The sequence below is a fragment of the Saccoglossus kowalevskii genome, chromosome 13 (assembly GCF_978046115.1).
Source record: "Saccoglossus kowalevskii chromosome 13, keSacKowa6.1, whole genome shotgun sequence".
NCBI classification, from domain to species: Eukaryota; Metazoa; Hemichordata; class Enteropneusta; family Harrimaniidae; genus Saccoglossus; species Saccoglossus kowalevskii.
Window position 1 is genome coordinate 33066443 of NC_140653.1, and position 17570 is coordinate 33084012.

A 17570-nucleotide genomic window follows, 5' to 3' on the forward strand; every position below is an offset into this window, starting at 1 on the left:
CCGGAAACATTCATATTCTGTTTCAAGCCTCGACTTAATACTTTGAATAAAAATGTCCAGAGGCTCACTCGATCCTTTGTTTTGCCTTTTATTACGACGACTGACATGAATTGCAACCTTAGCCATGCACGCTAAGAAACAAAATAAACCTTGTGCCTTGCTCGACATAAAGTGTTTTGAGCGATGGGGTGGTAAAATAGTGAACCACCAAATCGGAATGCGAAAATCTGGTTGAAGCAGTCGCGACGCGATGTTATTAAAATAATGGAGTAAGGCGCTATTTGATGGACAATCATAAAAAATGTGTTGAAGTGTGTCAACTTCATCACAAAAGGGACATTTATCTGAATTGTTCAAACGAGCTTTGAACAGAAATCTCCCCGTTGGAAAGGCACCATGGACAATACGCCACTGCAGATCCCCATATTTGTTAATGACTGGTGTTTCATAGCAATCCTTGAAGTTGGGTTTAGCACTTTCAGGCAGACTAAGGATGTCCCGCCAAACAGTGTCAAGTTTTTGTAAGTGTTGTGTTATTGACTGGACACGTATTAGATATTTATAGATTGCGCCTTTTTCAAACTTATATAGTGGCAAATTTAGTTCATCAGAAAAGTGCAGTTCAAAGCTATGATGTGAAAGAGGTTGATTACACTTCCCGTTCCCTTTGAAGTAGGTGTTGATAGTATCTTTCCATTTGGTAGGAATAGAATCGTGAATGACCTTGATACTGAGATGGAGAATACGCTCGGAATGGATTTTAATTTTATCCGACATATCAGCGGCCTCCAACCAAGTTTTATTCGTTTCTGATACCAAATCACATACTTTGGTTATTCCCGCGTCAACAAAATGTCTGAGCGCAAAAGGCTCATTTCGTATGGGATGTATGATGAGTGGGTTGTTAAACAGTGGCTCATTAATAATATCAGTTACGTTATTATCATTGAACTTACGCACTTTCTCGACAGATTTCCAACACTGGAGGAGCTCACAATAAAATAATGGCAATCTTTGTAAAGGTGCTTTGATAGTGGTGCATAGAAGTTGACTTGCATATGACATATTGCTCGCTTGCATAAAAAAGTAGTCTGTGGACTTAAAACAGGGGTGGTCATGATTATTATATAGATATCTTTGAATATAGGAAAGTCGCATAGTACTTATGCGTGTTGGAAGATGTGTAACATTTTGTCCACCTCTTTCCAAGGGGAGGTACAGTGTTGCAGCAGATACCCAATGTCGCCCTTGCCAAAAGAAGTCGAGCAGCATTTTCTGTACCTTCAGAACTACGTCCGATGGCGGCACAAGGCTATTAAAGCGATACATTAACTGCGATGAAATCAGATTATTAATGATAAGAGCGCGCGTTCTGTAAGACATGCTGTAAACAAAATGATTCCAGAAGTTGATCTTATTATTTACTTTTGCAACAAGTTCAGCCCAGTTCTGATTCGTATAAGTTAGATTATTCCCAAGATAAACACCCAACAGTTTCAACCCCTCGCTGTTCCATTTTATATTGAGAGGGGAGTAGGTGATGTTGCGCCAGCTACCTACCCGTAACCCTTCTGATTTTTCGAGATTGATTTTAGAGTTTGACGCAAGCTCGTAGACATGTAACCAGCGACTTAGTAAGTTGAAATCCTGCTTGCGAGTTATGAAAAATTCCACGTCGTCGGCGTAAGCGGTGAGTTTAGAACGTTGGTTTTTGCTGTGAGGTATAACCAACCCTTCAATGTTTTCATCATTCCTAATTTTATGAAGTAGTGGTTCAATGGCAATGACGTAGAGGGCAGTGGACATTGAACACCCTTGCCTAATGCCACGGGCCACTGTGATGGGTGTAGTAAGGGCGCAGTTAACGCGGACCAGGGACTGGGCATTGGTATACATGAGGCGAATGTAAGAAAGGAAACGGTCACCAAAACCAAAGGCACGAAGCGTATTAAAGAGGTATCCGTGATGTATCCTATCAAATGCCTTTTCCTGGTCAATGGCAACAATAGCCAGGGGCGAGTTAGTTAAGTTGGCATAGTCAATACTGTCACGAAGTAGATTTATATTGTCGTGAATATGCCTGTTTGGTATGCTGCAAGTTTGGTCTGGATGAATAATGCTGCCTAAAACACCGCGCAAACGCAATGCAAGCGATTTAGTGAACATTTTGTAATCGCTACATAACAGACTCACGGGTCGCCAGTGTTTTACGTTGGTAATGTCACCTTTTTTAGGGAGAAGAGTGACCACGGCCCTTGTGCAGGATAGGGGGAGCACATTTTCGTTTGTGGCAGCAGTAAATACATCGCACAGATCACTTCCAATGATATGCCAAAAAGTTTGGTAAAATTCGTTTGGTATTCCGTCGATACCGGGAGTACGCCCATGGGGAAGTAGTTTGACCGTGGCACTCAGTTCGTCAAACGTGATTGGTTTGTCAAGGTCATCACGATCTGTTTCATTTAGTTGAGGTAGCCCTTCAAGGAGGCTATTTTGAGCTTCAATGTCAATGTTATCAGGTGTATACAGGTTATTGTAAAAGGTGTGTATGATTTTCCGTATTTCAGTTTGATTTTCAGTAAGAGTGTTATCCTGGTGCCTCAACTGAAAGATCGCCTTTTTGGTTCCCTTCTTTTTCTCTAACTGGAAAAAGAAGGAATTGCAAACATCACTTTCATTTAAAAACTGATGTCGCGCACGCGTAGCACTGCCTTTGTGTTCACGTTGAACAAGGCGTGCGAGAAGTTTTTTCTTTTCAGTGTAACTGTTTAAGAGCGGTGCATCGTGTGCAGTACAACGTTCGATGGTTTTAATTTCCATTTCCAATGCTTGTTTTTCGGTTTTGTATTTATTTTGTTTGAGTGTGCAATACTGTTGTGTGAGTAACTTTATTTTATTTTTGCCAATATCCCACCATGTCTGTATATTTACATAATTATTTCGAAGTGTTTGCCACTTCGCCCAAAAATCAGTTAAGATTGCCACATACACTTCATCGCGCAGAATTTCTGTATTCATACACCACACTGGACTTTTGTTTTTACTGTCACCAATGGCGATCTTGATGTGGACAAGGGAATGATCAGAAAAAGCTAATGCACCATTGCTTATGTCAATATTCTTAATTTTCCCACGCATACATTTGCTGACATAAAACCAATCAAGGCGCACAAGCGTACCACCACGCCCCCAAGTAAAGTTTAATGTGTTCCCGTGGTATTGGCGCCATGCATCAAACAGTTTGTGATGATTCAGGACAGATTTGAGGAGCTTTGCAGTGCGCATGTCCGGTTCAGTCCCTCTATTACGGTCAATGTCGGGTTCAGTAGTACAATTAAAATCGCCTCCCATGATTACTGGGTCATTATTTAGAGAACTGATGAATTGTTCAATTTTAGTGAAGCATTCCACACGCTCAGCGCCATTAATTGGTGCATAATGTGAACAAGATTTTCATTAATTTGAACATGAGCGTGCAACACGTACCCAGGCATGATCTCAGATTGTGATAAAATATTCACAGTTGCTCCTGGCGAAAACAAAATAGCCACACCCGCACGATTAACAGTGCCATGAGAAAAAATACCAAGGCCACGCCACACAAGTTTCCAAATATTTTCATCGGAGACAAGAGAGTGTGTTTCTTGTAGCATATAAATATTACAGGGATGGTCACGCTTGAGATAATTGAAAACACTGTACCGTTTGAGGGCGTCCCGGCAACCATTGACATTGTAAGTTGCGCATGTAATTGTGTTTGCCATCATAACAAGGGAAATTAAAAATCAGCGATAAAGTTACCCGTTTTGATTTGCTGTTTAATTTTTTTAATGAGTCTGTGCATGCGAGATTTATCAGATGTGTTCAACTGCGTGGTATTGCGGTAGTTTATCAGATGTCGAACCAATATTTTAAGATTGGGGCAAAATTCAAAACACTTGTCTATAAATCTACGTGAGTGAAGTGTAGACACTAAAAAGGTTTTGATATTAGCGTTTGATATTGTTGATTCGCTGTTATCAGTACATGTTGAAACATTTGAAATAATAGACCCCTCATTCTCACTACATTCGCTGGCAGTTTCCTCCATATCATCAGCGGTTTTATTTTGTGACATAGGTGTGCTGAAAAGGTCTTGTGATTGATCAGTTAAACCACTTAAATCAATGGGGAGTTCGGATAGCGGCGAATCGCGCGGGGATTCAACTGTGAACTCAAGTGAGGGAGATGATGGAAATGGGGCCGACTCCGTAAGCTCGGGCTGTGGCTTTGGAGTGCACACTGTTACATTGGCATATACGTGGGGAAAGGGTTTGTGGGGTGGAGGGGTGGGGGAGGCGATGGTGGTGCAATGGAAGGGGAAGGAGGGGTTCGTACCCTCTCTTCATCAATCGGACAATTTTGTTCAACAATTTCGATTGCATTTTCATCGTTACGCTTTTTAGAACTTGGTTCACATTTATTTTCGTCATTTAACTGGTCATTGTTTTGTTCTTCTCTATGAACTGGTGATCTAGAGCACGTGCGCTTTTTGCTCATATATTTGGATGAATCTGTATTCATTTCAGTTTCAATTTCAATGTTATCTGTTGTACCATCGGTCTCATGATTGTTTATCTCAGTATCTGGTGCTTGGGTGTTAATTATATCAGTTATGTCATCGTCTTTGTCGTGCAATGTGTCAGGGGAATTTAAATTAGTTACTACATTCACCTGTTGAGAGTCTGTTTGAGTGCTATTTTGAGCACTATTGTTTTCATCATTCATCATTTGCATATTCGTTGTTTGAGAGTTTGGGCAAGTTTTACGTGTATGTCCCTTCATGTTACATGAAAAGCACGTCAATTCGTCAGACGAAACGTAAATATTATATGTCTGACCTTGAAAAGTAATAGGTAATAAACCGTTGATATTGAGATCTTTTAAATATACATAAACTTGGCGGCGAAAAGACTTTACATGTTTCAGTGCTGGTCTTTTGCACCCGAGTGGGATCGCTCGCACCGCGCTCATGACACGCCCGTATTTAGCTAAGGCATCAGTAATAAAATTGTCAGGTAAAAAAAGGGGGAACATTTGATAGCACAATTTTTGTAGAGGGGCGGACAAGAGGTTCAACAGAAACATGGAGGTCTCCAATGTCAAGGCCAGCGGCAGAAACCATGTCGACCCATGTAACCTTATTTAAAAAGACAATAACCGATCGGTTCATACGGGATGCAGCCACAATATTACTGGCCCCGACTAAATATGCAACCGACTCCACATAAGTTTCAACAGGAATGCCATCAATGTTTTCACATCGTACCGCATGGTTTCTAGTAAGGTGACCTGTTGGTGTTGACGGTGGCCTTGTGTGAGCGGCAGCCATCTTGGTTGCCGACCACCTTGCCAAGGCAAAGGCAAAAACACTCCAAAACCCACAATAATAACGAAAACAACAACTATAAATTACTCACGTAAAAGGTAGACACACTATATATACAGCTGTGTAGAAACACGGGCGCACAACGAGCGCAAAAACGCAAAACAGGCAGAAAATCGGGGAGCGCTGAAAAGCACCGCGTTCACCCGATTGTATTATATTATATTACAGATCTAAGAGTATCAAAGCATTCAGGCGTATAGTTTTCAAGAAGAAGTCGAAAAAGTAAAACATTGACACGGACGACGACGGACAATCACTCGTATGATAAGCTCCGCTCGACAAAGTCGACAGCGGAGCTGAAAAAAAACTGGACCGTGAATTACATAATTATTGGTATTTAACGCTTGATACTCCCCACAGCTATTGTATTGTATTGTATTTACATTGACCGTTAGACCACACAAATCACCCAAAGGTGTATCGAATAGAGTAATGCTGGTATATTACGGTCGTTGGTCACATTCAAGCACTAACAAATTAAGAAGGATATAATAACCCATCAAGAGATGATCATCCAAGATTGTATATATATATATATATCTTTTACTCTCTCGCCGATTTTACCATGTGTCAGTCATTTATTTGTGTTCAATTGTTTTGGTTTCTAAGCTTCCTTTTGCAGAATAATGGATACATACTTACCTACGTGAATTGTATATTTGTTCATATAATAAGCACACGCTGGTCCAGTCGTTTCTGTGAATGGAAATGACAATCATATAACATATACAATTATATTATATTTTGGGGGGAAAAATAATGTAATAAACAAACTTGGAAAGATAACATGTAAGCACTCAATGGCCAATATGTGATAACTCTGAATAATTAAAAGTGATAAACGAAAATACTGACAGATGATAATCAGTTTTTAATTGAGTGATCCATGACAACTTTTTAAATGATAGATTAAGTATGCTGACAATATGAATTTTAAACAAATTGCAAACCAAATATCAAACACAAACAATGCCATTATTGTTGATTTACAATATTTAATTAACAGTATTTTCAATTGGTAGTTTTGAAAACGAACACGTTAATATATTTTTTAATCAACAAAATCCTTAACAAGCAACTTCAAGATCAAAAGAACTCCGAAATCTAATAATCTATATAACATATTGTGGTGGTCAAGTCAGGTATATATTTGCTAACAATAAAGAATTAATAATTAACAAATGTGACATATAACCACCCAAGATACCTGCATATTAAGTATCAAACCAAATAAAAATTCCCTCCCAATAGGGCCTCCGGAAATGATGGGTTACCCATAGATTTCTATAAATGTTTCTGGGCTCTTGTTGGTAAATTAGTAGTTGACTCTTTGAACGAGGCATACGAAAAAGGCCAATTATCTCACACACGGTGTCAAGAGGTTATAACACTGCTAGAAAAAAGGAAGGGATAGGAGATTCATTAAAAATTGGCGCCCTATATCTTTATTAAACGCAGATTATAAACTGGGTACCAAATGCTTAGCCAAGAGGTTAGAAAGGGTTTTGCCCCACATTATTCATGTAACACAATCTGCATTTGTGAAGAATAGATTTATAGGAGATGTGGTGCGGTTAGTAAATGGTGTACTTGAATTTTCTAAAGAGCAAAACTTAGCAGGTATTTTGCCTACAATCGATATAGAAAAAGCATTTGATACAGTGGAATGGCACTTTATTCACGAAACACTGAAAACATTTACATTTGGTCCAAATGTTAGGGAATGGGTTAGAGTTCTGTACACAAACATTACTAGCTGTGTCATGAACAATGGAACCAGTACTGGGTACTTCCCTTTGGGAAGGGGGGTCAAGCAGGGTGACCCGTGTCACCAATGCTTTTTATTTTGGCTCTAGAGATATTTATGTGTTCACTACGAGCCGATGCAGACATCAAAGGATTTGAAGTGCCAAATCAAGGGGAACCTGCCTTCTACCCAAAGATTATTTGACAAATTAAAGCATTTAAAAATTATTTCAGGATTGGGGGTTAATAAAGAAAAAAGTGAAACTTTGTGGTTGGGTAGATGGCGAAACAGAAAAGACAAACCACTTCAGGTAAAATGGCCAACTGTACCAATAAAATTTGTTGGGATCTATTGAGCTTATAACCAGAAACTGGCAGACAAAATAAATATGGAGTCTCCTAATAGGTCTTTACATTTCTGGAAAATGAGAAATTTGACTCTGCTAGGTAGAGTTCAAATAATTAAAGCTTTGGGAATCTCTAGAGTTTGGTATGTGAGGAACCTCTCTTAACCTCATATGGATGTTTTGAAAAAGATAAACTGTTTGATTTTTAAATTTATTTGGAACGGCCCTGATCGGATGCCTCGTAAAACAGCTGTTGGGGGTATCAACAAAGGTGATTTAAATATACCTGATAGATGATGAGGAGAATGAAACATTAATACATATCATGGTTGATTGTCCATTGGTGAATATTTTTTCGGAAAAAATTCTTAGACAATTGGGGCAGGAAAGTTGAAGCTCCCTTAACGCAATGTCATTACTGTTGGGAAACCTGCTGTTCCCAATATTGCTAATTGTTTTAATATTGATAGGGGGCAAGGGTTATTTTCGTTCAACGTAATTGCAATATTTTTTTGTTCGTACAACATAAATTGAAAAAATAAATTCCGTAATTCTGTAATCACAGGCTAGACGTACAACGTAATCAATCAAATATTTTTTTCGTACACTGTAAAATGTGCCATTTTTCTCGTTACGTACAAGAATTTACATCCAAATAAAAAAAGTCGTAAAAAATAATCCGGGGAAATTACATTTTCGAAACTTTAAAACGACTAGATGACACAATTCATTGTAAAATTCAATTTTCACTGTAAACTGTAAAAACGTCTTTTTTTTCTTGTAAATTGTGCAAAGCCCTTTTTATTTCCCGTAAAACTGTGCCAGCTACCCCTAGCCCCCTATTGACAGCAAAGAGGTATATTTACACGTGTAGATGTTAAAATTCACTATTTTAAGCCTTTTGAAACATTTGTACACAATATACAAAAACAGAATATATAATAGCTAACAAAAAAGGAAAACTTGAACGGCACATTAAAAATGGGACAAGTTCCTTGGAGTATTGGCAAAGTAATAATTCTGATGTAACAAAATAATAAGACCACATTTTATCAATCATATTTTAATGTCTGACATAGTGTGTGAGCAGTTACTTTTCTAAGATGTAATTTTCCCAAGATGCAATGTGTGTGCAACATCTAAGTTGTTTATTCAACTTTTCTATAATTTGTTTTGATAATTTTGTACCAAATAAGCATAAATTGACAAAATACCTTGTTCAAAAAGTGGGTTTTATTTTGAGAAAGGCGACAAAACTTTACTGTCTGCACTAAAAAGGTTAATTAACAATGGTGATGTCTAAATGACATCCATTTTGTGTTTAAGATGTAACCAGTGCCAATCTATTAACATTTGAGCTGAGTATTCCCCAAGGATTTTGATGATTTAGTACACAGACTGTAATATTTATCCACTATAAATACCTATAAACAAGGACGTAATTGAAGTATATACCATCTGTTCCTGAGCTGTCAAGGATACTCAATTAACAAATAAAATAAATAGTATTTTCACACTAAAGCAAGATATTATTACCCATGAACGATATAACTAAGTTTGACATTGTTTGGATGAAAATTACTCAAGTTATCGCACACACAATCACCTTAACGACAAGAACAACAAAGCTGCAGACGAGAGTTTCCTAACATCCTAACAAAGCAAAAATAAAAAGTTGGTAATAGTCGGGGATCTTGCAGGTGTCGTGCAAAGACATGCACACAAAACGATCTATGAAATGAACAATGCGAAACATAGCAGCCAAATCAAAACCACCAATGAAATGGTTAATGTGCAGTATACCAGCCAAACCACTGTGTTATTGCAGATGAAGCCTACATTAAAATGATCAATGTGAAACATACCATACGCACTATTGCACGAAGAATCACGAAACCACTAAAGAAATGGCTAATGTGAAACATACCACCAAACCATTGTAAGAAGTCTCTCGAAGCCACTACTGAACTAGCAAAACATCGTCCATGTGAACGACATTAACGTGATAAAACGTTTTGGGTTAATAGTAGTACATGTAATAACAACATTCTTAATTACCAAACGTGTTTCGCCAACCAGTCGCCTTAGACCATGGAGTTTTGAATACATGTCTTTAATTTGTGGAGCATAGATGTTTAGGAAAGTGTTTATACAAAATACAATGCGTTATATGCAAAATGTATAAACCAATTATTAGAAATGTCTCTGTATCGCATACGTCAATCAAGAATACATATTTCGCTTCTTCTAAAAAAACTACAAGGATTAGCTACAGATGGTAGGAATGCTCATCAACACACATGATATTGCTTTGGAATCATATGTATTTTAATCGGGCGCCTCTTCTGCTATTTCCACCAAATGAAACTTTAACCACTCACCTCGGTCTCCAAGGTTACCCGCGTCACGGTCATAGAAACCAAATCCGGCGTCAATCTGAACGATAAAAAGAAATAAGGCATAATTAAAAACACTTTACGCTACTAATGCAATTTTATGTATTATATTAGATGATGCAAATCTGCAATCCGTGTCCTATTGTAGACGCGTTAATTAGGAGTTGAAGGTTGTGTGAAACGTCATTTCCATCTGTTCATTCACGTTTGAATTGCAACGTACGTGGATACATGTCCCCACGACGTGGTAATTAAGAGCAGATGAAAAGTTTGTACTCACCGGTATAGCTAGACTGGGTGCAGCACACAACAATGTAACAAATGAAGCGAATAATGCTGAAGTCATCGTTAAATCATACCAAAACTATAGAGAGCATGAAAACGAAGGATTTTAACCCTAAACCCCTAAAACTGCGTTGAACACGATTAATTAATCAGTCTGATGACAAAAACTCGCTAGACTATATTTAGAGTAACAATTAGGGATATGTTTACCATTACTATGCTAGCATGCTAGTTAACTCGAATCGTAAGTCGTATTGCGTATACGGCGAAATGCATGAGGGTGCTCTCGTCGGTATGCCCTCCAGCAGTATGAGTTCAATAAATCACAAAAATGACGTATTTAAAATAGTTGTGAATCGACACTTACTGTGTAGCAAATGAATCCAATAGGTGATGATAGATATGTGGCAATAAGATTGAAAAAACTAACTTTGCACAACAATAAACTGTGTCCACGAGCTAACATCAGTGCCCCGTTCTGACCTCCAACGTGGCCGAGACGACCTTGCTCTGACTCCCGCTGATATTCCCCTTGGGGAAATTGGCGTTTTACCTCTGACCTCTAAATCACGAGAAATGCCGAGACGTCTTGAGGTGGTGGAATTCGGTGATCTTTTCTGCACAATACGTTGTTGAGCCTCTCCAAATATTTGGCCAGACACAATAAAAGTGTCTGATTTCAAAATGTATAATGTTGCCACTGTCGGGGCCCAGGGCCGGTGCACGCTATGAATTTCAGCGTATATTTGAAAACATTAGTTTTAAAATGATTTATGCCTAAACACATGTCATCGTTGATGACGGTATGATTCCGAGGTTTGACATGTGATATTATGATGTGTTGCTATGATGACGGTATAATTCTAAGACGTGATAATATGATGTGTTGCTATGATGACGGTATAATTCTGAGGCGTGATAATATGATGTGTTGCTATGATGACGGTATAATTCTAAGACGTGATAATATGATGTGTTGCTATGATGACGGTATAATTCTAAGGCGTGATAATATGATGCGTTGCTATGATGACGGTATAATTCTAAGACGTGATAATATGATGTGTTGCTATGATGACGGTATAATTATAAGACGTGATAATATGATGTGTTGCTATTATGACGGTACAATTATAAGACGTGATAATATGATGTGTTGCTATGATGACGGTATAATTCTAAGGCGTGATATTATGATGTGTTGCTATGATGACGGTATAATTCTAAGACGTGATAATATGATGTGTTGCTATGATGACGGTATAATTATAAGACGTGATAATATGATGTGTTGCTATGATGACGGTATAATTCTGAGGCGTAATAATATGATGTGTTGCTATGATGACGGTATAATTCTAAGGCGTGATAATATGATGTGTTGCTATGATGACGGTATAATTCTGAGACGTGATAATATGATGTGTTGTTATGATGACGGTATAATTCTAAGGCGTGATAATATGATGTGTTGCTATGATGACGGTATAATTCTAAGGCGTGATAATATAATGTGTAGCTATGATGACGGTATAATTATAAGACGTGATAATATGATGTGTTGCTATGATGACGGTATAATTCTAAGGCGTGATAATATGATGTGTTGCTATGATGACGGTATAATTCTAAGGCGTGATAATATGATGTGTTGCTATGATGACGGTATAATTCTAAGACGTGATAATATAATGTGTAGCTATGATGACGGTATAATTCTGAGGCGTGATAATATGATGTGTTGCTATGATGACGGTATAATTCTGAACCGTGATAATACGATGTGTTGCTACGATGACGGCATAATTCTAAGGCGTGATAATATGATGTGTTGCTATGATGACGGCATAATTCTGAGGCGTGATAATATGATGTGTTGCTATGATGACGGCATAATTCTGAGGCGTGATAATATGATGTGTTGCTATGATGACGGTATAATTATAAGACGTGATAATATGATGTGTTGCTATGATGACGGTATAATTCTAAGGCGTGATAATATGATGTGTTGCTATGATGACGGTATAATTCTGAGGCGTAATAATATGATGTGTTGCTATGATGACGGTATAATTCTAAGGCGTGATAATATGATGTGTTGCTATGATGACGGTATAATTCTGAGACGTGATAATATAATGTGTTGCAATGATGACGGTATAATTCTGAGACATGATAATATGATGTGTTGCTATGATGACGGTATAATTCTGAGACGTGATAATATAATGTGTTGCTATGATGACGGTATAATTCTGAGACGTGATAATATGATGTGTTGCTATGATGACGGTATAATTCTGAGACGTGATAATATAATGTGTTGCTATGACGACGGTATAATTCTAAGGCGTGATTATATGATGTGTTGCTATGATGACGGTATAATTCTGAGGTGTAATAATATGATGTGTTGCTATGATGACAGTATAATTCTAAGACGTGATAATATGATGTGTTGCTATGATGATGGTATAATTCTAAGACGTGATAATATGATGTGTTGCTATGATGACTGTATATTTCTGAGGCGTGATAATATGATGTGTTGCTATGATGACAGTATAATTCCAAGACGTGATAATATGATGTGTTGCTATGATGACGGTATAATTCTAAGGCGTGATAATATGATGTGTTGCTATGATGACGATATAATTCTGAGGCGTGTAATATGATGTGTTGCTATGATGACGGTATAATTCTATGGCGTGATAATATGATGTGTTGCTATGATGACGGTATAATTCTGAGGCGTGATAATATGATGTGTTGCTATGATGACAGTATAATTCTAAGGCGTGATAATATGATGTGTTGCTATGATGACGGTATAATTCTGAGGCGTGATAATATGATGTGTTGCTATGATGACGGTATAATTATAAGACGTGATAATATGATGTGTTGCTATGATGACGGTATAATTCTAAGGCGTGATATTATGATGTGTTGCTATGATGACGGTATAATTCTAAGACGTGATAATATGATGTGTTGCTATGATGACGGTATAATTATAAGACGTGATAATATGATGTGTTGCTATGATGACGGTATAATTCTGAGACGTGATAATATAATGTGTTGCTATGATGACGGTATAATTCTGAGACGTGATAATATGATGTGTTGCTATGATGACGGTATAATTCTGAGACGTGATAATATAATGTGTTGCTATGATGACGGTATAATTCTAAGGCGTGATTATATGATGTGTTGCTATGATGACGGTATAATTCTGAGGTGTAATAATATGATGTGTTGCTATGATGACAGTATAATTCTAAGACGTGATAATATGATGTGTTGCTATGATGATGGTATAATTCTAAGACGTGATAATATGATGTGTTGCTATGATGACTGTATATTTCTGAGGCGTGATAATATGATGTGTTGCTATGATGACAGTATAATTCCAAGACGTGATAATATGATGTGTTGCTATGATGACGGTATAATTCTAAGGCGTGATAATATGATGTGTTGCTATGATGACGATATAATTCTGAGGCGTGTAATATGATGTGTTGCTATGATGACGGTATAATTCTAAGGCGTGATAATATGATGTGTTGCTATGATGACGGTATAATTCTGAGGCGTGATAATATGATGTGTTGCTATGATGACAGTATAATTCTAAGGCGTGATAATATGATGTGTTGCTATGATGACGGTATAATTCTGAGGCGTGATAATATGATGTGTTGCTATGATGACGGTATAATTATAAGACGTGATAATATGATGTGTTGCTATGATGACGGTATAATTCTAAGGCGTGATATTATGTGTTGCTATGATGACGGTATAATTCTAAGACGTGATAATATGATGTGTTGCTATGATGACGGTATAATTATAAGACGTGATAATATGATGTGTTGCTATGATGACGGTATAATTCTAAGGCGTGATAATATGATGTGTTGCTATGATGACGGTATAATTCTAAGGCGTGATAATATGATGTGTTGCTATGATGACGGTATAATTCTAAGACGTGATTATATAATGTGTAGCTATGATGACGGTATAATTCTGAGGCGTGATAATATGATGTGTTGCTATGATGACGGTATAATTCTGAACCGTGATAATACGATGTGTTGCTACGATGACGGCATAATTCTAAGGCGTGATAATATGATGTGTTGCTATGATGACGGCATAATTCTGAGGCGTGATAATATGATGTGTTGCTATGATGACGGCATAAGTCTGAGGCGTGATAATATGATGTGTTGCTATGATGACGGTATAATTATAAGACGTGATAATATGATGTGTTGCTATGATGACGGTATAATTCTAAGGCGTGATAATATGATGTGTTGCTATGATGACGGTATAATTCTGAGGCGTGATAATATGATGTGTTGCTGTGATGACGGTATAATTCTGAGGCGTGATAATATGATGTGTTGCTGTGATGACGGTATAATTCTAAGGCGTGATAATATGATGTGTTGCTATGATGACGGTATAATTCTGAGACGTGATAATATAATGTGTTGCAATGATGACGGTATAATTCTGAGACATGATAATATAATATGTTGCTATGATGACGGTATAATTCTGAGACGTGATAATATGATGTGTTGCTATGATGACGGTATAATTCTGAGACGTGATAATATGATGTGTTGCTATGATGACGGTATAATTCTGAGACATGATAATATGATGTGTTGCTATGATGACGGTATAATTCTGAGACGTGATAATATAATGTGTTGCTATGATGACGGTATAATTCTGAGACGTGATAATATGATGTGTTGCTATGATGACGGTATAATTCTGAGACGTGATAATATAATGTGTTGCAATGATGACGGTATAATTCTGAGACGTGATAATATGATGTGTTGCTATGATGACGGTATAATTCTGAGACGTGATAATATGATGTGTTGCTATGATGACGGTATAATTTTGAGACATGATAATATGATGTGTTGCTATGGTGACGGTATAATTCTGAGACGTGATAATATGATGTGTTGCTATGATGACGGTATAATTCTGAGGCGTGATAATATGATGTGTTGCTTTGATGACGTTATAATTCTGAGACGTGATAATATGATGTGTTGCTATGATGACGGTATAATTCTAAGGCGTGATTATATGATGTGTTGCTATGATGACGGTATAATTCTGAGGTGTAATAATATGATGTGTTGCTATGATGACGGTATAATTCTAAGACGTGATAATATGATGTGTTGCTATGATGATGGTATAATTCTAAGACGTGATAATATGATGTGTTGCTATGATGACTGTATATTTCTGAGGCGTGATAATATGATGTGTTGCTATGATGACAGTATAATTCTAAGACGTGATAATATGATGTGTTGCTATGATAACGGTATAATTCTAAGGCGTGATAATATGATGTGTTGCTATGATGACGATATAATTCTGAGGCGTGTAATATGATGTGTTGCTATGATGACGGTATAATTCTAAGGCGTGATAATATGATGTGTTGCTATGATGACGGTATAATTCTGAGGCGTGATAATATGATGTGTTGCTATGATGACGGTATAATTCTAAGACGTGATAATATGATGTGTTGCTATGATGACGGTATAATTCTAAGGCGTAATAATATGATGTGTTGCTATGATGACGGTATAATTCTAATACGTGATAATATGATGTGTTGCTATGATGACGGTATAATTCTGAGACGTGATAATATGATGTGTTGCTATGAAGACGGTATAATTCTGTGCGTGATAATATGATGTGTTGCTATGATGACGGTATAATTCTGAGACGTGATAATATGATGTGTTGCTATGATGACGATATAATTCTAATACGTGATAATATGATGTGTTGCTATGATGACGGTATAATTCTGAGACGTGATAATATGATGTGTTGCTATGATGACGGTATAATTCTGTGCGTGATAATATGATGTGTTGCTATGATGACGGTATAATTCTGAGACGTGATAATATGATGTGTTGCTATGATGACGATATAATTCTAAGACGTGATAATATGATGTGTTGCTATGATGACGATATAATTCTAAGACGTGATAATATGATGTGTTGTTATGATGACGGTATAATTCTTAGGCGTGATAATATGATGTGTTGCTATGATGACGGTATAATTCTAAGGCGTGATAATATGATGTGTTGCTATGATGACGGAATAATTCTGAAGCGTGATAATATGATGTGTTGCTATGATGACGGTATAATTCTAAGGCGTGATAATATGATGTGTTGCTATGATGACGGTATAATTCTAAGACGTGATAATATGATGTGTTGCTATGATGACGGTATAATTCTGAGGTGCGATAATATGATGTGTTGCTATGATGACGATATAATTCTGAGGCGTAATAATATGATGTGTTGCTATGATGACGGTATAATTCTAAGGCGTGATAATATGATGTGTTGCTATGATGACGGTATAATTCTGAGGCGTAATAATATGATGTGTTGCTATGGTGACGGTATAATTCTGAGGCGTGATAATATGACGTGTTGCTATTATTATTGTTGATATTAATTAATACATCTGGCGATAAATCATATGGTCGAGATATGTATTCAATTGTTTTGGATGAAAGAGTGACCTTTCAAATCACTGTCGTATAAAGTGGGAGGATGCTGGGATTTAATCATATTAATTGATGTTGCATATTTAAAATATATGTTACGTAATCAATGCTAAGCAATAAGTATGCAGTCAGGTTATATGAGAGGAGGGCATGTAACGTCGTCCTGCTTATGTTGTCGAGGAAACACTTTTAGTTGAAAAAGGCTTCCTGAGATTACACTTATGGGCAATTATACACAGCTGCTTTAAATCTAGATCTAGAGTTACATAGCGCATTGGGTAGTTTGAGAAATGTATATTGCAATGAGATATTTAAGCTGCATAAGTCAACAATGATTTAAGCGGTATTACCACATTCAGTGAGGGGTTAGACAATAATGATATGTGCTCAAGTCAGTCGTGTTTAAAGCGCCACATTCGTAGCTCAGATCGCGTTCGAATGTCAACAGTGTCTTCATGGCGCAATTCTAACTCGCATCTACTGTATGAGAAGCTGAAAATTGAAGGTGATGAAATAACACTCTTAGCCCTTGTCCAGTATGCGAAAACAGTGTATTATTTTGTACAGGATTTCAGACGAAATTTCTCTGAGTGCTTGTCATTTTGTCGTTGATAGTCTTCCCTTTTTTTCTTTGCCCCAAATATCACTGTGATATAAGGAGGTGGGTTTAATGGTACAGTCAAATAAGTCAAAGAATGACTTGCGCTCCGCTATAAATATTCGAGTACTATCTAATAAAATAA